Source organism: Xiphophorus hellerii, chromosome 20 (genome assembly GCF_003331165.1).
Source record: "Xiphophorus hellerii strain 12219 chromosome 20, Xiphophorus_hellerii-4.1, whole genome shotgun sequence".
In the NCBI taxonomy this organism is placed as follows: Eukaryota; Metazoa; Chordata; class Actinopteri; order Cyprinodontiformes; family Poeciliidae; genus Xiphophorus; species Xiphophorus hellerii.
In genome coordinates, this window is record NC_045691.1 from 2,745,381 (window position 1) to 2,772,638 (window position 27,258).

General features: G+C 46.8%; 1 protein-coding gene across 5 annotated transcripts in view; it reads left to right on the forward strand.

The window, feature by feature from the left end:
- The first annotated feature begins 20,229 nt into the window (after positions 1 to 20,229).
- The window catches only part of LOC116710278 (plasma membrane calcium-transporting ATPase 1-like), a 66,889-nt gene continuing 59,860 nt past the window's right edge, over positions 20,230 to 27,258 (forward strand). The window contains exon 1 of one of the 5 annotated variants that reach the window (XM_032549246.1): positions 20,230 to 20,812. The gene's annotated coding sequence lies outside the window, so the exon portion shown is untranslated. The remainder of the gene's footprint in view (positions 20,813 to 27,258) is intronic. The other 4 variants (XM_032549250.1, XM_032549244.1, XM_032549249.1 and 1 more) reach the window with 4 other exon arrangements.

Consider the following 27,258-nt stretch of genomic DNA (forward strand, 5'->3'; position numbering starts at 1 on the left):
GGAAAAGGCCAGAGTCCACCCACACACACACACACACACACACCCCAACCTGCCATCTCACACCTCTGCTGCTGCAGGAACACGCTGGATGTGTTGATGTCTCGCTGCAGAGGAGGAAACCCTCTGAACACAGACGGCGGATCGTGTTCAGAGTTGGCTGCAGATTAGAAAATGTGTCTGTGAGGAATCAAACCGCAGAGCTCCTGTTTCAGGGCCCAGATACGCCGGCTGATGGAGAGAACACAGTAATAACGACTCTAATTTCATTTGTGGGTCATTTTTCAAAGACGAAGTTAGAAAATCAAATCAGAAGTGGGCCTGAAGCGGTGGTACAGTCTGAACAGCAGAACTTATTCTTAGCCTGGCCCCGTTTCATCTCAGGAAGGCGCATCAGGACGAGACATCCATCCAACCAAACGCTTCAGGAGGAGTGGAGGGAAAATGACGACGTCAGACCGAATCTAGGCTGGTTAGAAGAGACTGAGCTCTGCAGAGGAGATTAATAGTTGACATGGAAACTCACCTGCTTTAAAACCTGGAGTCCAGCCGCCATGTTGATGGTGCAGCTGCATCCATATCCGCCGTCTGTTCAGGTCACTGGGGGGTTCATCTCTCCAGCCATCGCAGGTCAAACACTAGTTAACCCAACAGTCTTGGTTCTGGCTGTCGGAGGAAGCCGGAGTACCCAGAGAGGACTCATGCATGGACAGGAAGGACATGCAAATTCATAATTACTTCATTAAATGTTGTAACTTACATTAATTCAAATTCTTCAGAGTTATTGTAGATAGTGATGGCATTAAAGTTCTCCTGTAGAGGTGTGTATTACAGCAAATTTGATGAAGCCTCTGACTGAAGCATTCGTGTAGATGATGACCAGAGTTGTCCATAATTTTATTGGTCTTATGAATCATGCAGACTCCATGTAGGAAGACCCCAGCTGGGATTTGAAGCCAGGATCTTCTTGCTGTGCTGCCAGCATGCAGACCGAGATGAACTGATGAGATGAGAAAAGGAAAAAGTCTCAGATGAATGTTGGCCTCCACATTCACCATGAAGCTGCAACTTGGAGGCCCAGAGATGATCCCGGCAGGAGAAGCAGAAAATTCATCTTCACAATCTTTAAATAATGAAACATTCAGGTATTCATCATCAGGGTTGCTAAAGCCTCTTCTCCATAGAGTCTCACTCTGTCCTGTTTCTGGTTCGGTTCCAGCCAGGTTGGGTGTTCCTCACTATGCAGTGGTTGACACTCCGATCATCTCATTTTGGCACGTCTACCTTTGTTTCTCTGAAGTCTCTTAGAGTATTTGTTTTTTGCCCTGTCCAGTTAACATGGTATGCGCTCTACCGCCACAGTTGATAAAAACCTCAAAGTTTGACCAAAGATTCAGCAAGCTGCAGCTTGCCAACTACTACGGTCTCGTTGCAGATTGGTTGAGATGTTGTTGGTCGAGGAGGAATCAATGAAAGCAGTCTACTGCCAATCAAATGGCTTGTGCGCAATACCAGGCTTGGCTCAGCTTCTACTATCCCCATTGCAAAATCCGGAATCTCCGTTTTTTGCAATGGGGAGGAAACACCCAGCATCTGCAAATAGAGACAAAGCCATGCCTTTGGAGAAGAGGGTTAAAGGTCTCTCCTGGCTGCATTCCATTTTTGTTTCCATGTGGTGAAGAAGGAAGTTGCACTAACTCTCTTTATCAGAGGTTTTTGTGTCGTTTGCTGCAGTGGTTCTTGGTGCAGCGCCCCCACAGGCCAGAAGGGGAACAGCAGTAAAAGAGAATTGCAGCAGCTGAAAATGTTTTGGTCCCCAGTCAAACTGAGTCTACCGGAAAACACAGTTAGTGTGTAATTTGGAGAAGAAGATGGAGGGATGGGTCTGGTCTCAGCTGCAGCTGTGAGGGCGATTGTGTTTCTGCTGTATGCAAACTTATCCTCGTCAGTCGTATTAAAAATGTTGAGCATCCAGAAGGAACAATCAGCTCCTACATGCAGATGATCTCAGTTAAAGACTCTTTTTGTCAGTCAGTTGTTTTATTCCAGAAGCAGCAGCTGAAGGAAACCTGAAGGTGATGAAAGTTTAATGGCTCTCTCAGCCAGCAGGCGTTTCACGATGGAGACCTCCAGCAGCGCTCCAGGCCTGGAGGGAATCCCGACCTGCTAACCCGGATCCATCAGCCGCCAGCTGGCTGCAGCCGCCTCGGTGCTGAGGCTGACGGCAGGGGATTCCCTGAGCAGCTGCACGGATCAATGCTGGCTAAGGAACGGCGGCGCCCGCTATGGGTCTGATGACCTTTCACCTGAACTGGCAAATCCTCTGCTGTCCTTTGGTTCCACTTTGTTTGGGATTTATCCCATTTTGCTTTTAATATTCATTACATTCCTTAAGATTCCTCATCCTTCAGTTTCACTATTTAGTGTCTCAGCTGCCATCTGACTGATTTTATTTAAATGGGACAGTGCATTTAGTCAGTCAGTTGTTTAATTTCCAATCTTTTGCTAAGATTGGAAGTTAGCATTTTGCTAATTGTTTTATCTTAGTCCAATAAAAACAAACACAAGATGAAACATTCACACTACTTCATGCATAAAATAAGAAATACAATAAAAACTGTATAGAAAGTTGGAAAAATCTATTTCAAGAGGTTTATATCGAAATGCTCATTTAAAAAATGTTTATTTCTAACATTATGTCACAAAAATAATAACTAAAACCTGTCAGAAAGCGGTGTGGTGTTGGTGGTGAGGCAGAGGCAGCGGACCCAGGTATGATGAATAGATGATGTTTTAATGAGAAAACTTAGTCCAGACAACGAGCAGCAGGCACACGGAAACACTGACGACACAGAACTAACATTGACGACGACTAGACTGGACATTGACGAAACATAGACGAGGACCCGACGAGGAACAAGGAACACAGGTGGAGTTAAATACACGGGAGGGTAATCACAGAACGAGACACACCTGGGAACAATCAAGGGGAGGACAGGACAACGAAGAGACTCAAGGACACAAAAAACTCTAACTAAACACGGAAAAACACAGATCCTGACAGTACCCCCCCCTCAAGGGCGGCTACCAGACGCCCAAAAAAAAAACACACCACAACAAGGGTGGGCGGAGGGGCGCCGGATGGGGGGCCAGAGTCCAGAAAAAACAAAAACACAACAAGGGTGGGCGGAGGGGCGCTGGACAGGGGGCCAGAGTCCAGAAAAACAAAAAACAACCCACCATCGTGGGCGGAAACACAAGAAGGGCCAAGAGTCCAAAAACAAACAAAAAACTACCCACAGGGTGGGCGGAGGCAAAGGAGGCAGGAACCACGGAGGTGGTCCGGCGGTCGTCCGCGGCGGCGGGAACCACGGAGGCGGTCCGGCGGCCGTCCGCGGCGCTGGAGGCGGGAACCACGGAGGCGGTCTGGCGGCCGACCGCGGCGCTGGAGGCGGGAACCACGGAGGCGGTCCGGCGGCCGTCCGCGGCGCTGGAGGCGGGAACCACGGAGGCGGTCCGGCGGCCGTCCGCGGCGCTGGAGGCGGGAACCACGGAGGCGGTCCGGCGGCCGTCCGCGGCGCTGGAGGCGGGAACCACGGAGGCGGTCCGGCGGCCGTCTGTGGCGGCGGGAACCACGGAGGCGGTCCAGCGGCCGTCCGCGGCGCTGGAGGCGGCGATGATGAGTCCCGGGGGCCGCCCACAGACGGCGACGACGAGCCCCCCGAGGCAGGGTCTCTGGTGGAGCACAGGGGGTCTCAGTGGGAACGCCGGGAGTCTGAGTCGGAACACTGGGAGTCTTATGAGGAACGCAGGGGGTCTTGGTCGTCGGGGTCTCGGAAGGAACGTAGAGGGTCTCGGGAGTCGGTGTCTCGGAGGGAACGTAGAGGGTCTCGGGAGTCGGGGTCTCGGAAGGAACGCAGAGGGTCAGGGTCTCAGGAGGAACGCTGGGGGTCTCGGTCTCAGGAGGAACACTGGGGGTCTCGGTCTCAGGAGGAACGCAGAAGGTCAGGGTCGGAACGCAGGGAGTCTCTGAAGGAACGCAGGGAGTCTGAGTCGGAACGCAGGGAGTCTCGGAAGGAACGCTGGGGGTCTGGGTCTCGGAAGGAACACTGGGAGTCAGGGTCTCAGGAGGAACGCTGGAGGTCAGGGTCTCAGGAGGAACGCTGGAGGTCAGGGTCTCAGGAGGAACGCTGGAGGTCAGGGTCTCAGGAGGAACGCTGGAGGTCAGGGTCTCAGGAGGAACACTGGGAGTCTCGGTAGGAACACAGGGAGTCTCTGGAGGAACACAGGGAGTCTGAGTCGGAGCGCTGGGGGTCTGGGTCTCGGAAGGAACACTGGGAGTCTCGGAAGGAACGCCGGCTGGAACGCCGGCTGATTCGGCCTCGGGTGCGCCGGCTGGAACGCCGGCTGATTCGGCCTCGGGTGCGCCGGCTGGAACGCCGGCTGATTCGGCCTCGGGTGCGCCGGCTGGAACGCCGGCTGATTCGGCCTCGGGTGCGCCGGCTGGAACGCCGGCTGATTCGGCCTCGGGTGCGCCGGCTGGAACGCCGGCTGACTCGGCCTCGGGTGCGCCGGAGCGAAGCCTTGGAACCGGCCGCGGAGGCGAGCCGCAGCGAAGCCTTGGAACCGGCCGCGGAGGCGAGCCGCAGCGAAGCCTTGGAACCGGCCGCGGAGGCGAGCCGCAGCGAAGCCTTGGAACCGGCCGCGGAGGCGAGCCGCAGCGAAGCCTTGGAACCGGCCGCGGAGGCGAGCCGCAGCGAAGCCTTGGAACCGGCCGCGGAGGCGAGCCGCAGCGAAGCCTTGGAACCGGCCGCGGGGGCGAGCCGCAGCGAAGCCTTGGAACCGGCCGCGGGGGCGAGCCGCAGCGAAGCCTTGGAAACGGCTGCGGAGGTGAGCCGGAGCGAAGCCTGGGAAACGGCTGCGGGTCCGGAAAGCGACGAGGGGCCGGGTGCACCGGCGGCTCACGTCGTTGTCTCCGAGCGGGCAGCGGAGGTGGCGGCTCCGGAAAGCGACGAGGGGCCGGGTGCACCGGCGGCTCACGTCGCTGTCTCCGATATGGCAGCGGAGGTGACGGATCCGGAAGGCGACGAGGGGCCGGGTCCACCGGCGGCTCACGTCGCTGTCTCCGGGCTGACCGTGGAGGTGGCGGCTCCGGAAAGCGACGAGGGACCGGGTCTGCCGGCGGCTCACGTCGCTGTCTCCGAGCGGGCAGCGGAGGTGGCGGCTCCGGAAAGCGACGAGGGGCCGGCTCCACCGGCGGCTCAGGTCGCTGGCTTCCCGGACGGAGGTATCGACGGGGGCCATATCCGGGGGGTGCCAACACCAGTCTTGTCCCCCGGAATAGCTCCCGCTGCAGGTCGGCGAGGGCTTCAGCCAGCTCCCTGTCCTCCCTGCCGGACCTCCGCCTCGGGCCGCTCTGCCCTTTAGGAGGTAACCTCCTGAATGCTGGGTCCATGTTAGCCGCCTCACCGATCGGTATGGTCGGGTCCTTCTGTCAGAAAGCGGTGTGGTGTTGGTGGTGAGGCAGAGGCAGCGGACCCAGGTATGATGAATAGATGATGTTTTAATGAGAAAACTTAGTCCAGACAACGAGCAGCAGGCACACGGAAACACTGACGACACAGAACTAACATTGACGACGACTAGACTGGACATTGACGAAACATAGACGAGGACCCGACGAGGAACAAGGAACACAGGTGGAGTTAAATACACGGGAGGGTAATCACAGAACGAGACACACCTGGGAACAATCAAGGGGAGGACAGGACAACGAAGAGACTCAAGGACACAAAAAACTCTAACTAAACACGGAAAAACACAGATCCTGACAAAACCTGAAATTTCTCAAAGGTCGCTGAGGTTCTTTGATCGCAGTGCTGAGTCCTGGCCAACCATGCCATGCTTTAAAGAAAAGATAGGTGGCGCTCTGTCTAATAACAGGCAGTTTGTTCCAGCACAAACATTTTTTAATTGATAAAACATTTTTTGAGAATGAAGACTTTCTAAATTGAACCTCTCAGTCCCCTCTGAAGGTCGACCTAGTGCTTTTTGTTTTTTAATAAAACTCTATAGATACGTTTTTATTGGCTTTACCCATTAAAAACGGATCAATAAGACAGTAATTCTTAAATAACTGAAAATTCTGATGAAAATGATGTGAAGCAATATTCAGTGTGTGGTAAAATCATGCAGTTGAGGTCAGACTGAGATAAGAGGCCTAATGAGTTTGAAGTTAAAGTTAACTATTTGAGTTGCCTTGTTTTGTTTTTTAAATGAAAGTTGGAGTTGAAAATTAAACCAAAGTCCTTCTCCAGATCAAATCTCCACTTGATCATCTGATCCTCTGATTGTCTTCTCCAGTTTCTGTTTTCTGGATTAAAGTTTTCTGATTTTTAGTAAAAATACATCATTTTTCATCCAACTGCTTCCTGTTCAGCTTAATTCTGGTCTCTAATTGAGCTGCTCAGACCAGATAACCTGCGGTATCGGTGGGAGAACATTGCAGACGGGTCGGTTCTGATCAGCTGAAGCAGGAAGAGAGTTTCTGGTCTCTGAAGAGAGGCAGAATGAAACCAGACAGCCTGATTTATGATCCAGTGAGCTGGTTTATGTCCAGGTTCCAGCATAGACCTGTTGCCGTCTTGGACGTCCTCTTCATTTTCCAGAGGACTCCATAAATCCTTCAGGTTTATACGGACAGACGCCCTTTCTCGTTTCATCAAGGTCAGACACAAAACTGCATCTGGTGCATTAAATCTGCTCACACACTTCCTGTTTGTTTCCTGGAGCAGAGCCTTTCATTTATAATAATCTTTTTCCCACCTTCTGCCTCCATCTTTCTTTCACCTCATCCCTCTCAGCAGAACCAATAAGTCCAGTGTTTCCTGTTTAAAATCACTGATGATGGCCTGTTTTCTCTCCAAGCAGCAAGGCTTTCCTGTGATCCTTCTAAGTGGTGTGGATAAAGAGCTCTAAAAGCCCTGAAATCTTTCCATCTTTTCATTTGTACTTCTGCTACTTTCAGTTTCACCCCATTTTGATGTAGTTTGATGGTTGAATCAATAGCAAGCAGCAGGTAGAGCTTGTTTACTCTAAATTAGCTTACTCAGCTGCACATTACTTTTAATCTGAGTGTACAGTATTATCCTTTTATGTTGTATATTTGACCAGAATATTTCTAAGACATCCTCAATCCCATCGTCAGGTCCTCCAGTGAGGAAGCAGTTTAGTCTGATTTAGTGCCAGTGAGGTTTACAGTGTACGTAAGTATCTGGTCTCAGATAGAGAGTATGACTACTGATGGCAGATGATTTTGAGGATGCATTCACACATGATAGTCTGGTAGAATTGATTTAATTGGGAACCAAAACTGCTAAATTTGTTCCATTTCCAGCTGCTTTGGTTCTTTTTCTCGCTGCACTGAGTCAAACCAACCATTTGCAACATGTCATTTATGCATGTTGCCGCTTGGTGGAGTCATCAGGAACCATGAATCAGCTTATACAGTTATGCTGATGATACTCAGTTATACATCTTTTTGTCTCAGGATGACCCTCAGCCAATCACTGCATTTCAGACATAAAGACTGGATGGCACAGAACATTCTCCAGCTCAACCAGGACAAAACAGAATTTTAATAATTGGACCAGAGGATCAGAAAGAAATTATAGTTCAAAATTACAAACTGCATCTTTTAAACCTTCAAAACAAGTCAGAAGCCTGTTCTTCTTGACTCTGAGCTCACTTTTATTCCACATATTAAACAAATAGTTAAAACAGGATTTTATCATCTAAAAAATATAGCCAGAGTTCACCCTATTCTCTAATACTGAGACTGATGCATGCTTTTATTTCTAGCCTTATAGGCTACTGTAATGCTTCTTTCTGGTCTCCCTGAAAAACCTCTGCTCAGCCTTCAGCTGTTACAAAACTCTGCTGCTCGAGTGCTGACCAGGACCAGAAGCCAGGTTCACACCACACCTGTTTTAAAATCATTGCATTGGCTCCCAGTACGTCTCAGGAATGATTTTAAGTTTCTTTTACTGGTTTTTAAATGTCTTAATGGTCTTGCACCATCTTACCTTGCTGCTAATACCTTATGAACCTCTCCGGACCCTGTGGTCGTTTGGCACCGGACTACTAACAGTTCCCAGAGTCGGAACTCATGCTGATGGTGAGGCTTCTTTCCAGTATTATGGCCCAGTTTGTGGAACGGTCTGCCAGAGAACCCGAGGGGCACAGAAAATGTTACTGTCTTTAAGAGCAGGTTCAAGACCCAGCTTCTTAACTGTACTTCCTGAATTGAATCATTTCTGCTTAGTCTGTGCATTTTCCATGCAGTTGTGTGTTTTTCCATGTGGGTAATTGCACTTTGAGTTGCTTTTAGTATGAAGGGTGCTTTATAAATATGATTGATTGATTGATTGATTGATTGATTGATTGATTGATTGATTGATTGATTGATTGATTGATTTGAAAAACCTGTTCCCCTCCTCACCTGTGGGGGCGCTGCACCAAGAACAACTGCCACAAAACCCTTCGATGAAGACACTTTAGCTCACCTTCCTTCTTCTCAAAACGTAATAAAAAATGGAGTGGCGTCAGATTTTAGCGGTTGTAGGATTTCTCTTGAACATGACTGATTTCACTCCTTAGCAGGTTTGTTTTGGTTGTGTTTACCCAGAATGCCCTTCACTATAGTCTGCTTCCTGTTTTTGGAGCGATCTCCGGTCCGCTTGCATTCACAGACGCATTCAAACAGAACCAGAGTTCAGGTTTTTAGGTGAACCAGAGTTCGCTTTTTTTGGTACATAAGAGTTTGTTTCCACATTCACAGATCCCCAAACGAACCAAACTTTAGACTAACGAACTAAAGTTTGATTAAAGCAGACTAAACAGGGTTTGTGTGAACGCACTCCAACTGTCCAGTCATAGTTCTTGCTTACTGCAGAGGAACCCATTGAGAGAAACCCGCAGTCGGATGAGAGGATGAGATGTTCAGCTTCATCAAGTAAGAAGAAATGCAGTGAAAACAGAGAAGCTCTGCTTGTCTCTTCTCATTAAAATCCTCCCCTGACTCGTCCATCCTCCGGTTCAGAGACAATGGGAAGCTCCGGTTCGTCTTCATATAGCAGCGACTGTGTGTATACCAGCATCATGTTATCAGGAGGCTCTGGAGGAAAAACAGAAAGGCTTTTGTGATAAAAATAATACAGATTACGTGAGAAGGTAGCCATGGATACAACATCCAGTCACCCTTGTCAGTGCATATATGGAGAGATTTATGTTTCCAGCTGGAGTATGTGTCTCAGCGCGGTGTGTTGTCAGCCCGCTGCGGTGTAGGTGGATCCTGACCCCAGGAAGTCACCGCCTTACATAAGCCTGCTGGATCTCAATCACAAACTCCACTTCTTAATCAAAATTAATTCTGAAAACTTTCTCAGGAAACAGAGCCTCCTCTGGCAGGAACGCCAATGAGGGACTACACGTCCAATCAGAGCTGCCGCTGGGTTTGTCACTGAGACCGCCCACTGGAAGCCTCCAGCCAGCATCCAATCCGGTCCTATCCAATCCGGTCAGATCCAATCCGGTCCGATCCAATCCGGTCCAGTCCAGTCCAACCCCTCAGAGGAGGCTCCAGTTTTCAGGAAACCTTTCACTGATGTTTCCAGAGCCACATTCATTACCATACATCCATCTTCAGCACTTAACCCAAACTGCATTATCATCTTCTTTAACATCAACACACAGACTCACTGTTAATGTAGTCCATAGGGGGGATTCTGTAGTCCAAGTTCAGATGAATCAAACTGGATCCTGTGATCATAGATCCAGAGGCTGAGTCACGCACCTGAGTGAAGTTGGTTCCTCACCTTCTTCAAATCTAACAAAATTGGTGTCAAATGTTTCTGCAGCAAAAATTGTCGTCTGTGCTGCTTTTGATTTGAAGATATTAATGAAAGTTTAAAGGTCAAAAGGTCAATCAGCTCTCCCATATTACCCAAATCCGACAAAATTGGTGTCAATTTTAACAATATTAATTTAAAAAAGCATCCAGAGGTCAAGTTCCCATTCCTCTTACATTTACAAAATCAAACAAATTTGGTGTCAATCAATTCTGCTATGTTTGTGCTGCAGTTTTTTGTTTGTGCTGCCAGTAGCGGCGCCGCTCCGTCTGCTTGGATTTCCTTTAATTCCCCAGACAAAAACAAATGTATACAAGCAGCCAATCACAGCTGACAGCTCAGTGTCACATTGATAATAATTGTTAATAAATAGACAATGTGCTAAATTTATTTTGTACCATTCACTCAGTGAATGTCCTCTCCACGACAGTGGAGAGGGAACAAGAAGAAACCTCCAACAGAACCAGAACCAGAACCAGAACCTGGCTCAGTACAAGCGGGCATCTGCCACTGACTGGAGGTTTGACTTAGACTGAGCAAAGAAACAGATGAACTGAACCAGGAGTACTTTCTGTTTCAGAGACAAGGAAAAAGTTAACAACAGAAGAGTGAGAACGATTAGTTGATAACAGCATTTTCTCAGCAGATGGCCTCCTCCAGGAAGGAATCTCAGGTAAACTGTCAGGATCTGTGTTTTTCTATGTTTATTTAGAGTTTCTGTGTCCGTAAGTCTCTTCGTTGTCCTGTCCTCCCCTTGATTGTTCCCAGGTGTGTCTCGTCTCTGTGATTACCTTCCCGTGTATTTAACTCCACCTGTGTTCCTTGTTCCTCGTCGGGTCCTCGTCTATGTCTAGTCTATTCGTTGTCAGTGTGTCCGTGTGCCTGCTGCTCGTTGTTTTGGACTGTGTTGTTCTGGACTTTATCCATTAAATCATCTTATTCATCATACCTGGGTCCGCTGCCTCTGCCTCACCACCTCACACCCGCACTTCATGACAGAAGGACCCGACCACACCGAATGGTGAGACAGCAGCTCATGGCCCAGCACGACCCGGAGGTATGGTTCCAGCAGCAGTTGGAGTTGGCTCAGCGGGATCTCTACAGGGACGTAGAGATCCTGCCATCTCCGCTGCTGCTGGAAGAGTTGGGACTGGAGTCGGACTACACCCTGGCGATTAGCCAACGCCTGATCCCACCAGTCACCACCCCAAAGCCCTCCGGATTCGGCCCCCGCCGTTACTCACGCCGGGGGAGACAGCGACGTGAGCCGCCGGTGAACCCGGCCCCTCGTCGCCTTCCGGATCCGTCACCTCCGCTGTCAGCCCGGAGACGGCGACGTGAGCCGCCGGCAGACCCGGCCCCTCGGCGCTTTCCGGAGCCGCCACCTCCGTTGCCCGCTCGGAGACAGCGACGTGAGCCGCCGGTGCACCCGGCCCCTCGTCGCCTTCCGGAGCCGCAGCCGGTCCCAAGGCTTCGCTCCGGCTCACCTCCGCAGCCGTTTCCCAGGCTTCGCTGCGGCTCGCCTCCGCAGCCGTTTCCCAGGCTTCGCTGCGGCTCGCCCCCGCAGCCGTTTCCCAGGCTTCGCTGCGGCTCGCCCCCGCAGCCGGTTCCCAGGCTTCGCTGCGGCTCGCCCCCGCAGCCGGTTCCAAGGCTTCGCTGCGGCTCGCCCCCGCAGCCGGTTCCCAGGCTCCGCTCCGGCTCGCCCCCGCAGCCAGCCCCGAGGCTCCGCTCCGGCTCACCTCCAGCCGGCGCACCCGAGGCCGAATCAGCCGGCGTTCCAGCCGGCGCACCCGAGGCCGAATCAGCCGGCGTTCCAGCCGGCGCACCCGAGGCCGAATCAGCCGGCGTTCCAGCCGGCGCACCCGAGGCCGAATCAGCCGGCGTTCCAGCCGGCGCACCCGAGGCCGAATCAGCCGGCGTTCCAGCCGGCGCACCAGAGACCGAGACTCCCAGTGTTCCTACCGAGACTCCCAGTGTTCCTCCAGAGACCCTGACCTTCTGCGTTCCTCCAGAGACCCTGACCTTCTGCGTTCCTCCAGAGACCCTGACCTTCTGCGTTCCTCCAGAGACCCTGACCCCCAGTGTTCCTTCCGAGACCCCCAGTGTTCCTTCCGAGACTCCCAGTGTTCCTTCCGAGACTCCCAGTGTTCCTTCCGAGACTCCCAGTGTTCCTTCCGAGACTCCCAGTGTTCCTTCCGAGACCCAGACCCCCAGCGTTCCGACCGAGACTCCCAGTGTTCCGACTCAGACTCCCTGTGTTCCTCCAGAGACTCCCTGCGTTCCACCCGAGACCGAGACTCCCTGCGTTCCACCCGAGACCGAGACTCCCTGCGTTCCACCCGAGACCGAGACTCCCTGCGTTCCACCCGAGACCGAGACCCTCTACTTTCCCTCCGAGACCCCGACTCCCGAGACCCTCTGCGTTCCTTCCGAGACCCCGACGACCAAGACCCCCTGCGTTCCTCATAAGATTCCCAGTGTTCCGACTCAGACTCCCGGCGTTCCCACTGAGACCCCCTGTGCTCCACCAGAGACCCTGCCTCGGGGGGCTCGTCATCGCCGTCTGAGGGCGGCCCCCGGGACTCCCCATTGCCACCTCCTGCGCCGCAGACGGCCGCCGGACCGCCTCCGTGGTTCCCGCCTCCAGCGCCGCGGACGGCCGCCGGACCGCCTCCAGGGTTCCCGCCTCCAGCGCCGCGGACGGCCGCCGGACCGCCTCCGTGGTTCTCGCCTCCAGCGCCGCGGACGACCGCCGGACCGCCTCCGTGGTTCTCGCCTCCAGCGCCGCGGACGACCGCCGGACCGCCTCCGTGGTTCTCGCCTCCAGCGCCGCGGACGACCGCCGGACCGCCTCCGTGGTTCCCGCCTCCAGCGCCGCGGACGGCCGCCGGACCGCCTCCGTGGTTCCCGCCTCCGGGGTTCCCGCCTCCAGCGCCGCGGAGGCCGCCGGACCGCCTCCGTGGTTCCCGCCTCTGTGGTTCCCGCCTCCAGCGCCGCGGTCGACCGCCGGACCACCTCCGTGGTTCCCGCCTCCTTTGCCTCCGCCCACCCTGTGGGTAGTTTTTTGTTTGTTTTTGGACTCTTGGCCCTTCCTGTGTTTCCGCCCACTAGTGGGTTGTTTTTTGTTTTTTTCTGGACTCTGGCCCCCCGTCCAGCGCCCCTCCGCCCACCCTTGTTGTGTTTTTGTTTTGTGGGCGTCTGGTAGCCGCCCTTGAGGGGGGGGTATTGTCAGGATCTGTGTTTTTCTATGTTTATTTAGAGTTTCTGTGTCCGTAAGTCTCTTCGTTGTCCTGTCCTCCCCTTGATTGTTCCCAGGTGTGTCTCGTCTCTGTGATTACCTTCCCGTGTATTTAACTCCACCTGTGTTCCTTGTTCCTCGTCGGGTCCTCGTCTATGTCTAGTCTATTCGTTGTCAGTGTGTCCGTGTGCCTGCTGCTCGTTGTTTTGGACTGTGTTGTTCTGGACTTTATCCATTAAATCATCTTATTCATCATACCTGGGTCCGCTGCCTCTGCCTCACCACCTCACACCCGCACTTCATGACATAAACAGAACCCAGACCAGGTGTAGCTTCTACTGAGAGAAAATAACTGAGAGAAAACACAAGATTAGTAGCAAATAATTCAAATTATGGAGTAGTAGGAGAAGGAAGTAAGGAAAAGTGGTCAGTTTGAGAGAATGGAAAAGAACAGAAGCAGTGGACCAGGGATACTTTCTACAGACAGCATAAGTAAAAACCTACACAAACTGTGAATCTTGACAGATTTTCATTTATGCTGCAAGTAAAACATCCAGAGAGGCTGACCCAAACCGTTCCTGACATAAACTGTGATTGTTTAGGATCTAAACACACACAGGAAGTGGGCAGAATCATTATCACGCAACGATTTAAGGGAATAAACAAGAAAAACTTACAGAAACAGAGGTAACAGGAGGAACCGGGAGTCCAACAGGTGAAGTCAGAGATATTTAAATCAGAAAAGCAGCCACTGAAATGGGAGAAACTGGATCCTGTTGCAGAAGTGCTGCTGTTTCTGGTTCAAGTTCCTTCATCTCCATGGGTTTTTTATTTAACAATATATTTATTGAGTTTTTGAAAACATGCATTCAAACAATCATTGAAGATCCTCTACCCAAAAATCAACATTCAGGGTAAAAAATAAAAGTAAAATAACAGAAAATAAAATTCAGCTAAAAGAAAGATATATATTTAAAAAAAAAGAAAAAGTATAAATGTGTGTTATCCATATATTAATGTATACTGTCTATATATAAGTTTTCATGCTAATGATCATTTCAGGGAAACATTTGCTGTTCTTTCTGTAATCAATGTTTTGTTTTTTAAATAAAAACTTTATGCATTTGCACTTCAAAAAGAGCAAATGCATAAAGGTAAATGAATTCATATATAAATATACAGATAAAATAAAGCTTCAATCATTCAAGTCTAATGACTAGATAAAGTGTCGCTCTCTTACTAAAAGTATTAGTTATATGAATTAATATTGATCTTATTTCTAATTGGGGGCGTGCCGTGGTGGTGTAGGGGATAGTGCGACTCATGTTTGGAGGCCTTGAGTCCTTGTGGGTTCGACTCCCGGACCCAGAGATGTTTGCTGCATGTCTTCCCCCCTTTCCTGTCAGCCTACTTTCATATAAGGGACACTAGAGCCCACAAAAAGACCCCCTGGAGGGGTACAAAAAAAATCTTATTTCTAATTCAGCTTGGTCAAATTGCATGAAAGTGTTTCATATTTCCTAAAATTTGCAGGTATTTAGCTCCATAGTCAAAGTGAGAGAATGCCACCTGTAGAAATCCTTTAACCCAGGCAGATTGAAATGTGTGTGTCGTCCTGTTCTGTCCGGCCTGTGGCCCAGTGGCCTCTGCAGAGAGACTCCCTTCCCCACAGGGAGCATTCCAGCTGCTGCTCCCTGACTGAGAGCAGCAGCTGGAATCGGTCCGCAGGGCAGAAGCACCAATAACGCGTCACCCCGTGATGAACGACACCATTACTCTGCAGACAAGCAGATCCGTCAGCGGCCCGCTGCAGCGCTGCTTCCCCCTGCAACACGTTCCTTTAACGAAGCCACTAATAATAATGCATAATGTGTGGTAACATCATCTTCTGTGGCTGGAAAAGCTTGACTCAGAGCTGGAACCGAAGCAGATGATTTACCAGGAAAAATCAATAGTGTGCAAACAAGAAACAAGCCTGATGAGTCTGAGGATTCATGGACATTTCAGACTAAATCCTTCAAATATCTATAGTATTCACTCTCTCTTTGTTTTCTGGTGAGGGTGTCCTTGTCCCCGTCTTGCTTTGGGGAGGAAGAAAAAAAACAAACAAACTTTTCCTAATATTATCTGTTAGATTTCAGCGTTGGCTCGCTTTGCCCAGGGACTGAAAGCAGTGCCTTTGTTTACAGCGTTTCTCCTTGAAACTGACAGGAAATGGTGCTGATGTCCTCTGAAGTGACGGAAACATTCCCCCGTGTGTGTGGGTGTGGGTGTGTGCGCGCGTGTGTGTGTGGGTGTGGGGGGGGGGGGGGGGGTGTGGGTGTGTGTGTGTGTGTGTGTGTGTGTGTGTGTGTGTGTGTGTGTGTGTGTGTGTGTGTGTGTGTGTGTGTGAACTCCTGCTGTCTGTGCAGCTATGAACAGATGGAGAGGTGACTCTTTACCCTGAGCTGAGTCTCTCATGATATTTTCTCCTCAGCATTTGAGGAAAGTCCAGCGACGACTCAACCTTTGGAAAGAGTTTGGGTCACATGTCGGGTCCCCCGCCTTGGAAAACAGATTTTAGTCCTCATCTCTTTATTTTTTTCCAGCTGGTCCAGTAGGTTCTGTGTTAATTTGAGCATTTTGTGCTGGTCAACTCACAGTGAGCCTGATTCTAGTTCTGGTTTCACCTGTGTTTACTTCCCTGCTGGTATTAGTACATCTCTGTTGTTTGCACAGTTTTATTTTCATTTTCACTTGTTATAAATTGTCTGCTTTAATACACTAATTAATACATGTGCATATTTTGTCTTTTTTTTTAAATAATCCCATTAGAGATGCACTGATCTGAAATTGATATATAGCCCGATTCAAGTTGGGCTATTGGTGTTTGCTAATTGTTGTTGGCTAGTTTGAAGGAGCTGAGTGGGGGAGGAGCTGCATCTGAAAGGCGGGGCTAGGTCCACCCAGGTGTTTTGCATAGCTGAATGGTTGCCATGGAGATTATAGGATTTCTCACATGTGCATAAAAGAATCAAGACGGCGCTCCATGTATGTTTTTGATGAGGGAATAACTTTATAACACGATGTCAAGCTCAAAAAAGTCACATTTATGTAATACTCTGTAATGAAGTGTGTCGAGAGTCTGTTTTTCAGTCCCCACTATAGAGAGCATTAAAACATTATATCAACTCTGCAAATCAAAGGAATAAGAGTGGTGTTTTTCGTGGTTAAAGATGGCCTTTGATCCTATCAATGTTCAAGCTGCACATGATGATGTTTACCTGGTCGACTCTCCTCTCCTTGTATTGACATTACACACACCAGCCTGTTGTGACAACAGCCTGTTGGAGCGCTGAGGCTGCAGGCGGGGAGTCCGAGCGCTGCACTGCAGTCACCGACGCAGCAGAGGATCTGCAGCAACACCAACCCCCTCATCAAACTCTGAGCCTGCAGTTAAAACATTTATCACTTTCTCTTTGATCAACAGAATAATCCATATCATCTCCAGGCAACGTGTTGCTGATAAAAGCTCCAACAAGTCCAAACTGAGGAGCTGAAAACAAGAAATCCTGAAATACTGAATGTCAGGATGGATTAAAAACGAAACTATGTTTGTCTTTAATGTCATCTTTCATTAAAAATGTCCAAATAAAATAGTTTGAAACTGCTGATGAAAAAGAAGAACACCTATCAGTGAACATTTACGAAACAATCTGTAGATGAAAAACACAGAAAAAAAAATCCAAAACAAGGATGCATTTTAAGTTCATTTTATGGAATTCTTATGATTAATAAAATGACAAAATTACCATAGATTGCTTAAAATGCAAAAATTTACCATATATTCATTATGTGTCTTCAGAGACATGAGAAACAACAGACTTTTCTGCTGATGAAATCAACTGTGCTCAGAAAAATAGATAGAAATTTTTATAGTAAAATTTGCAACTCAATGTATACATTTATAAATAGTTCTATTGATAAATAAACTGCAATTACTTTCTAATAAAGTAATGAAATCCTCCTTTATCCTACAGAGCGTCTGAGTACAAACCTGCATGTAGCTTCATGAAGCCAACAGAATACAGTGAGAAGAATAATCTATACTTCTGCTTGTAGCCAGTGTGATTTATGACAGAAATTATTCTTAGAGAGTTGAGATTAATGACATTAACTAAAAGCCCTGAGAACAGGATAACAAGTTGTCTGTTGATATTATTTACATATTAGAATACTCTGAAACCTGACACCAGTTTTTATACCCAGAAGCAGATTTTTACTGAACAGAACTTCATTTTAGTAGCATATAAATTATAATGTTGTCCAGCTTATTTGGCCTTGTTGAAGCTTTTAAAAGAAATGTTTAATATACAGAGGTAACCTCTCTACTGTATTTGCAATAAAACAGATACGAGTAAATTAGAAGTCATCAGGAATTATTTTAGTAACTGCATTAATGACAGGGATGTCCAAAGGGTGGCCCGGGAGCCATTTGTGGCCCTCTGGATGATTTTGTTTGCCCCCTTTGTCCACAATTCAAAAATGGAGTGAGTTTGTGATTAATTTGAGATGTTTCTGTTCTGATTGATTACACTTTGTGAAATCCAGTAAAAGCTGCTCAACCTTTGTTGCCAAACACAAAGAAAAAGGCGATAAAAATCGAGAACAAATAAACCAAAAATTAAAATTTTAGAAAATACTTGCCTGTCATTTAGTACAGCAACTTTGCAGAACCCTATTGATATTTCAGATCATCAATAATAATTTGCAGATTTTTTTTTTTTTTTTTACAAAAATGAGCTTTATTAAAATATTGCTTATTTAGTATATCAATGAATATGAGTAAAGTTCCATGCAGTCGGCATGATCATTTGTTTTATTGTTTTTTTCTCTTTTTACTTTTTGTCTGTTCAAAATAAATAAATAAATGTATTAAGTAATAATGCTTTTCAATTTTAATAGAAAAATGTGGCTCTCAAATGCTCTCAACTTTACATTTTTGAGTCTAATGGCAAAACCTTTGGACACTGCTGATATATGAGATACATTTTAATTAGTTTATTTTTAATTTTATTCTCAGAGCTACATTTTAAGCATTTAAACTATGGCTGCAGTTGGTGGCGGCCATAGCAGAGAAAGCAGGTAAGGTTGCTCTGTCTAGACTGAAATGAAGCAAATAAAGTTTTAACTTTTGCATCTGAGGTTTAGGAGGCAAATCCTCTGGTTTAGTTTGTTACCTGGATGGCTAGCCGTCCCGTCTCCAGGGCGGGGCCGTGTCCAATAGAGGAGAGAAATGTGAATCTTAATAGGCAAAATTACAAAAACATGGGGCACTGGTAATTTAATCTTTTCAATCCAGAAATTATACCTTGGGCCACACTTTTACACTTTAAATTGTTTTTTAAAGGGACAGTATTACGTGTTTTCCAGGCATACAGTATAATAAACTATTATTATACTAGCTGATATAAAAGTGATTTATATATCAAATATTGCTTAAAAGAAATTAGATTTCCTAATTTAATGCCTTGAAATTTGTCTCTTTAAAATCTCAACATGGCTCCTCTATTAGTCCTTTAACAACGCCCAGCGTTGAGAAGTAGCTCCTATAATGAGATCAGCAGTTCCACCAGGTGTTTGCTGATTGCTGTTGGCTAGTCTGAAGGAGCTGAGTGGAGGAGGAGCTGCATCTCGAAGGCAGAGCTAGGTCCATCCAGGCATTTTACACAGCTGAATGGTTGCCATGGAGATTAAAGGATTTCTCAAACATGCATGAAAGACTCAATGCAACATTCCACTATATTTTTAATGAGGAAATAACTTTATAACATGATGGAAAGCTCAAAAAAGTCAGTTTTACATAATACTGTCCCTTTAATATTTCATTTAAACTTGAAAACTGCTCCACCAGCAGTGGTTCTGCTGGTGGTTCTGCTGGTGGAGCTGCTGTTGGAGCTGCTGGTGGTTCTTCTGGTGGAGCTGCTGGTGATTCTTCTGGTGGTTCTGCTGGTGGAGCTGCTGGTGGAGCTGCTGGTGCCTCATTTATCATGGAGGAACAGATGTGATGCTGCAGTCAGAGGAGGAGTGACTGATGTCAGGAGAGATTGTTCCTCCTTCACCAGAAAAGATTAAAATCTTCCTTCTGTGAACAGAACTTTCAAACAATAAAGGTTTTCCATTTAAAAAACAAAGAAAAGCTAAATACGTAGGAATGCTTTCCTACTGTTGGAGCAGCTGAACCAGCAGAGGAAACACCAGAGGACCAGATTCATCATCTCGCCTGTTATTGTCCAGCAGTGAACTAAAGCTGCAGCTCTCTGCCTCTCCATCATTAGCATAGCGTGGGAGCCACAACTGATGGAACGGCCAGTTGGAAGAAATATTCTTTTAATTTATTTATCCATTTTCTATGGCTGCAGAGTGTAAAAAAAAACCCCAACTAATTTCATCAAGATCCGCCTCCATCTCTGATCACATCATTTTCTATAACTCTACGTTCAAAAGATGAGGCTATTTAATGATATTGTTGTGTTTTCATTAGTAAAATTATGGTTTAACAAACAACAGACGTTTAAAGAATGTTTAAGTGTTGTGTAATAATGCAGGAGCAGGTTTGAAAGTTTGATGATGGTAGAAAATGAAAAATAAAACAAAGTGCAAAAAATATAATTTGAGAGCAAATGAAAACAAATTCTTTTTTGAGGCAGACTTGAGAAACTACAATACAAAAATAAAATAAATTTAGGGATTTTAATCTACAGTATGGCTCTTACCACTCTAGTATAGATCTGATACTGACCGACTTCTGGTGATGCTAAATTTAGTTCAAAAGGCTTGATGCGATCAACAACAAAAAAAAAGAGAGACAAATATTGATCCCAAAATGCACCACGGCCAAACTGTCAACCATTTCCATCAACCCAGCCAGCCTTCCCCACCTTCAAAACAAACAGAAACAGGGCCAGAGGCTGCAACCCTCCTGCATCTTAAATTAAAGGTTAGCGCAACATGAAGCGCCGTTAAGGTGAGCAGGTCAACTGGGGGGTTGACTCCTCTCCCATAACTGGTTAAACCCCCCTGGATGTGGACTAGTTTCGCTTTCCCCCAGCCTGGACTTGCTGTCTCGGTCCAGATGTGCTTCGGTCCGGTTCGGTCCGGGCTAATGGTTTCTGTTTCTTGATCTAATTAACTCCCGGAGCCACCTTAAAAAGCTGGCAGGGTGATCCCGGCCTGGCCCCGCCTCTCGCGGCTCGTGCGGCAGACGTCGCTCCGGCAGTTTTCCCGGGTCTCTTTCTGGATGTAGTCGTTGTCGGAACCCACCGAGTCCGAAACCCAACAGCACCGCCGCGAACGGGCTCCATTTACCGGACCTGCAGCGCCAGGAGTGGGGAGGTGACTTTTTTTTCAGCCCCTCCTTATCGATTCTTTTCTGGATTCGGTTCGTTTTCGCCCCCAGGACCAGAGTCTGTTCTCCGCTGCTGAAGGAACTGGTTTCAACGTCGGGACGAAGACCAGTTGGAGGTCCCCCCCTTCCTCCTCTTCCTCCTCCTCTTCTTCCTCCCCGCTGCTCGGAGGTTGTTCCACCGCGGAGCCCTGTTGGGAGATGGACCAGCCCCAGTAAGGACGCTGCCCCGCGGTTCGGACTCAGTAGCAGGACGTGATTTGGACCAGAACTCGCCTGTTGAAGGTACCGTCTAATTCCTGCGCAGTTAAACTTTATGTCCACTTGTGGCTGGAAGACGCGGATCCGACATGTTGAATGTTCTGTTTTGTTCTCTAAATTCTGGAGGGTTTTTTATTGCTAATTATCGAGGCTGTTTGCGCCAGGAAACGGACTCCGGCTGTTTTTCCTCCTTATTATCCGCCTTGGTTATCCACAGGTGTGAAGCCGTGGCGAACCCACTAAGATCCACTTTCACGTCGATCTGGATCCCCGGGTTTTAATCCCGGCTCCAGCTGTGGAAACACCGCGGCTCGTTTCCCCCCCCCCCCCCCCCCCCCCCCCCCCGCGGCTTCGTGTTCCGGACGGTTAGCTCGGGTACAGCCGCGGCGGTACGTGCCTCCTCCATCCGCAGTCAGAGCTCCATGGAGACCTGCGCCCGTTTTTGGGGGCTCGGAAACGGACTGACTCGGCCGTTAAAGCCCGTGATCTCCCGGTTTACCCGCACCGCGAGGCGGATGCCGCTAAAACGCGTCGAGTTGGTTTTATTATCGGGTTTGAATCATCAAACTTCCATTAAGTGGCCACTTTCCATGAGACTGGCTGGATCAGCGGCTAAAGTTGCTTTTCCATTTCACCCAGGATGTTTCTGTGCCCCACAACCCTGCCGAACTGGGGGAGCTGGTTCCCAGTAACCTGGTTGGGGGTGTTAACTGAGCCGAACGGCGCTGGGTTTGCGGGGAATGTGTTTAAAAGTGGCGCAGTGTGTGGATGGCGCTGCGGGTGTTTTTTTTCTGGGGGTCTGGAACCAGTTTTCGGGAGTCTCTGGTTTCTCCCGGTGCCACTGGTTGCTCTGGGGACTGCCCGGGTGGATCTGTGGTATCAAGCTGGCTCAGCTCGTCGGGCTGGTCGGAGTGGTTTCCCCCCCCCCCAACATCAGGCTCCTGCAGTGGAGGTGGAAAAATCCTCACCTAGTTCGTTTCTTCTAATTAACGGGGCTTTAGCGCATAAAGAGCCGTCCTTACGTCATCCGCCTGGAAGGGTGGATGAGGCTCTCTCCTCTCTTTCCTCCCACCTCCTCCCCTCCTCTCCGGCTGGGTGTGTCCCGCCTTATTGCGTTAGGAAGGAGGGGGATCCCGCATCTCGGCTGCGTGACTCCTCCTCGGCTTGTGACCTCCAAGGAGGGCATTGCTGCAGCTTAGCCCCCCCGACAGACATGCAGGCTGCAGAGAGGAATGGAAATGATGCGCATTTGAATCAGATTTGAATGTTTATTTGAAATGTGAAGTAGGAACTGGAGTTCATATCCATAGTTTCCTGGTTGTTTGCTGAGGAATTTCTCGCTGTTTGCTCCCTGAATGTTAATATCTGCAGGTTGGAAAGCAACAATTTCAGCCTGTATCAGGCAAATAAGACAAGAAGAGCTGAGACGATTCAAATAATCACCCAATTGAATAATCGATTAATCGTAAACTGGAGTATACAGACTCTATTAACACACTGAGAGTAGTAATTAACCAAAAACTGTACAAAAATATATATATTTATTGTATTAAAGATTTAGCTTCACCTGGTTTCATATTTTGTAAAAAATCTTCTATTAATTATTATGACTAATGATAAATTTTGTCCCAGAAGTAATCACGATTAAAGGTAATATCTTTGTTTTGAAACCATTTTTAAGTAATATAACAGTAATGACATAGTAATGCAAGAACACCTTATCGACGATCATTTAAATTCTAATAAACGTTTAACACTGCATCTGGAAGACATTTTAAATATCCCAAATAAATAAACAAAACAACAGAAACAACAAATAAAATAAATTAATGGATGCCTGAATCACGTGATTAACTGATTTATTGCTTATTGTGACCAGCCTACTATTAATCACCTTATTGTATCCAGTTATTAATCGATTATTCAGTACAATAATCCTACACTGCATTGATGTTTAGTCCAGCAGAAAGCGCTTTCTACTGGAGTTTTCCACATGTTGATATTAAAAGGATTTTTCTAACTGCAAATGCATTATTTGCTACAAATAATCAAGGAATGATAAAATGTTTAGGTAACACTTTATTTGACGGGGTGTGCATAATACTGACATGATGCTGTCATAAACATGACATAACCTCTGTCATGAATATGAAGGAGTGTTTATGAATGTCTATGACTGTTGTCATGAAGTGTCATTCGGTAAATAATGACACTTTTAATGGAAAGTTGCTCTAAAAATTGCATTAAAAGTGGTAACTTTGTTTTATTTTGTAAATAATTAAACTTTAATGCAAAGTTGGCACTTTTAATGGACTTTCAATGCAACTTTTAGAGCAACTTTCCATTAAAAGTGTCATTATTTACCGAAAGACTCTTCATGACAACAGTCATAGACATTCATAAAGACTCCTTCATGTTCATGACAACTTCATGTCAGTATTGTGCACGCCCCATTAAGTAAATTGTTACCAGTGTTTATTTTCTTATTTTAAAAAGGGAATTGAATAATTTTTTATTTGCATCTTTTAATATTTTTATAATTGTATAAAAAAGTTTAAGCGGGTAAATGATAAATCTGTAGGATGCTACTTTTTAAAAATTTGATTAACCACCAAAATACATCTGGGAAATATTCTGAGACTGACTGAGGAGGAAGAGTTTATCTTGGTGCATTTGGTGGAAAACTAACGTTTAGGAGGATCCTCATGCTGACAGTGAAGCATGGTGTTGGTGGTGTGATGCTCTGGGCTGCTGAAGGATGTGGAGCGAATCCTTCCTGCCAGCTGCATGCTGGGAGTTTGCTGGGGTGGAAACTGGTTTGCTCCAGTAGGGACGGGCCACGCCCACTTCAAGCTTCAGCCCAGTAATTTGTTGTGAATTAATTATAAACATGATAAAAAAAATGTATCATCAGGGTCAATTTAAATGATGATTGCATCAATTAGTATTTTTTAATATCCAGTATGGCTGTGCAATGAATTAATTTTAGCCTTTAATGGAATTTGCTGTTTATGAAGATTAAATTCTGGAAAATCAGAGTTTATTTATTATTTTTCACCACGGTTCAGAGTGATATCAGGGCGCCATCTCAGATTACAGCTTTTACTTAGTTAGACTTTGAGTGCAGCTCAACTCCCAGAAAGCATGATTGAAAAAAAGGTTTTGAAAATATTTATATTTATTTGTTTATTTAAAGGAGTGGACTGATTTCAGTTTTCTGATCGATCTTTAAAAAGCCTGATCTGCCGATTCCGATTTTAACAGCCTTGTTTTTGTCTGAAATGTTGCTAAATATAGCAAGAAAGTAGCTGAGCTGGTAACAGTTGGATGATTATTAACTGTGAATGTGTAGAGATGACCTGGTGGACCGGTCTGTCAGTCATACCTGGTTCTGGTTCTGGATCTCCAGTTCATAAACTCCTCTCTGTGTGAATCCTCTCTGCTGTCTGTCCTGCAGGTCCATGTTGCTCTGAATGCATCTCTCTAAAGTTGCGTACCGTTTCGTGGCGTTAGCTCCAGGCTAGCTGGCCTACATGCTAACCAGAACTGATTGATCTCCTCTGCCCCTGGAGCCAGTTTCTGCTTCAAACTGGGCCGTAGTTTCCATCATTAACAAGCCGTACCGACAAAATCCTGACTAGATGTTTAATCATCTGATAATACACCTGAAATCTTAAGTTTCGTCTGAAAACAGCAGATTTTACAAGATTAGTTGGTTGCAGTGATTCTCCTCCACTGATCAGTTTGGATCAATATCCAACTTTAGTGTTTGCTGCAGCGGTGAGGAGCGGTTCTGGTAGTCGGTCCGGTCCGGCAGTGAACCCGCTGCAGCTCCATCATTACCATAGCGTGGGAGCCTCAACTGATGCAGCGGCCAGTTGGAAGAAATCTTCTTTTAATTTCTTTATCTGCGATTGCAAAATGAAAAACATCTCCTCTTCGTCGACGTCCGCCTCCATCTGTGATGAGCGATGAAGTCATCTCCTCCATGCTGAACGTCTCACATTAAACTGCTGCTGCAAAAATCATTTTAATCTGAAAAATACCTTTAAAACAAACAGTTAGATGTCTGACGTTCTAAACACCATTTAGCATGAATTTTATAGTTTACTCAACTCTTTACTGCAGATTTGAAGCAAATAATACATAATCAGAAATAAAGTTTATTTCGGGGTGCAGTTCTGGTCCAGTTGGGTGGAACCAGAACCGAACCGGCCGGAGCTGTGCAGTCTGCATGGTTTGACTCCAGCTGTGGGTAAATGGTTAACTAGAATGATTTAGAGTGGTTGCTGCATAATGAGATGAATGTTTAACCAGTTTCAACTTGTGACTTTCCATTCAGACATGGAACAAGATTCTGACAATAAATCAAATCAGCAGATTATGACTTCATATTCTGTTGGTTTATTTCAGCTTTCAGTGTTTTCACTTCACAAGTTGAGGAAAATCTGAATATTGATACCGAACTGAGAACAGTCTTCACTGCAGTCAGCTAGATATTTAAATATTGTCCTTTCCGGCTCTCTGTAGCTGACATATTTAGTGACACGTTTTGTTTATGAGGGGATCAAGTTGTTACAAAGCTCTTTTATTTTTATTTTTTAGCTGAAATCTGTTTTATTTTTTAAATATTTTTCTGCATGTTCGTTCTTTCTATTTAAACCCAACTGCAGTCAGACTTCCATGTAAACAGTTTCTGATCCCAAAACAATGCGCAGAAGAAGAACGTAGCCGTCACCCAGCAGCGTTCTGTTTAAGACAGTAAAGATGGCCACCGCCGTCTATTGATGGATTTTAAAGTTGTTCAGAGCAGACAGCATGGTCACCAGCTCAGAACCAGACAAAGAAAGGTGATAAAATTTACCATCAGAATTATGTCGCGTCTCATATCAATGATGTAAAAGATAAAATGCGACATGACCTTTCAGTCTGCAGACATTTTGAAAACTGTTTAGCTCCACATCTGGAAGTGGAACAGATCGGATTGCTTTTGGGTGAAAAAGTCTTCATTTGTGTTACGCTTGCCAGCCTGAGTTGTTCCAGGAGAAATGTTAATCAGAAGCAACTTTTCAGTCAAACTTTCCTGTTGGGGTGGAAACAAAGATCTTTTTCCTAGAAGCTGGATGGAGTTCTCATTATCTGGGTTTTGTTTATGAACCCAAAGCAGAGAGATTCAGTCTGTTTTTAATGTTATTTATTGCTTTCGTTTCCGTGAGTGAACAACGATCCAACCTGGATCAGACCTCGGTCACCTGGGCAACCTATAGATGGGGTGTGACCGCTCATTAACTCGACCAGTTAGAGTTGAGTTAGTGCCGTTAACATCAGAATACAGTGAGACGGTCATGAGAAACGATCGCTGGTTCTGAATGTGAAGAACTTGGGTCAGCTGACCCGTTAATGATTTACGTCTCAATATTTCCATTACTTTCTATTTTCACATCAAACAGAGACTGATGGGAGAAAATGAAGAGGAGTGATGAAGATGAGGGTTAGCTGGAGCAATAATAATATATGAGCTGCATGGTTCATATCAGACTGAGCTGTAATGCAGCATGTAGAGCTGCATGTAGAGCATGCAGCTCTACATGCAGCGGGGATGTACTGTAGATGGGCTGTTGAAGCATTAACTTTGTTTCCATCCAGTTGTCATGAGAATTTTAAGGAAACTTTTGAAATGTCACATAAAAGGAAAATGTGAGTTATTCGTGTTTCCATCTGCTGGTTTGGAGTGAATCAGCCAGACAACGCAGAATGTGATGTCATCAGATGTTGGCGCTACGCATGGCTGGAGCAAACAGGAAGTAGAAGTTGCTAACGCTCAGCGTTCCTCACACCCCAGCCTGGAGTTCCTCTCGCTTGGCTACAATCCTCCCATCTTGGAGGTTTGGACTTTTTCAGAGTTTGGTGCCTCTGGTAAGGCACAGACATACCAGGGACTGGAAAAGTTTGCTTCGTCAGAACTTATCACGCAAATAGTTTTGGATTAACTCCTTTTTGGAAAAGCCAAAAACCACATCACATGAGCAAAATACTTTTCTTTTTAAATTGAGGAAGTTGTTTAGAATTTTGCCTATGCTTCAAAATATTGATGGAAACTTGGCTATTGAGAGGCTGAAGGCAGCTGATCCTCAGAAAGGAAACGCTGAGTCATGTTTACCTGCAGACAGAAGCTGCTGCTGAGGAGGAGCACAGGAAGTGACATGTGCTGACTCGATGTCTCTGTCCTCCTAATGTCCTGCTGGACGCTCAGGTGTCTTCATGTTTGCCTGTGATCTGCAGCTGCTCTGTTAGGTGTTCCAGATGGTCTGAAACCAAGAATCAACACTTCACCAGCTCACTGACAGCTTAACTCACTCTCTTCCAGTCATTTTGCTTTTTCTAATAGTCATGAGTTTCCTGAGTCCATATAATGGTTCTGGTGATGTTCCTCCAGTCTGGTTCAGACTGCATCGTTCCCACCAGCCCTG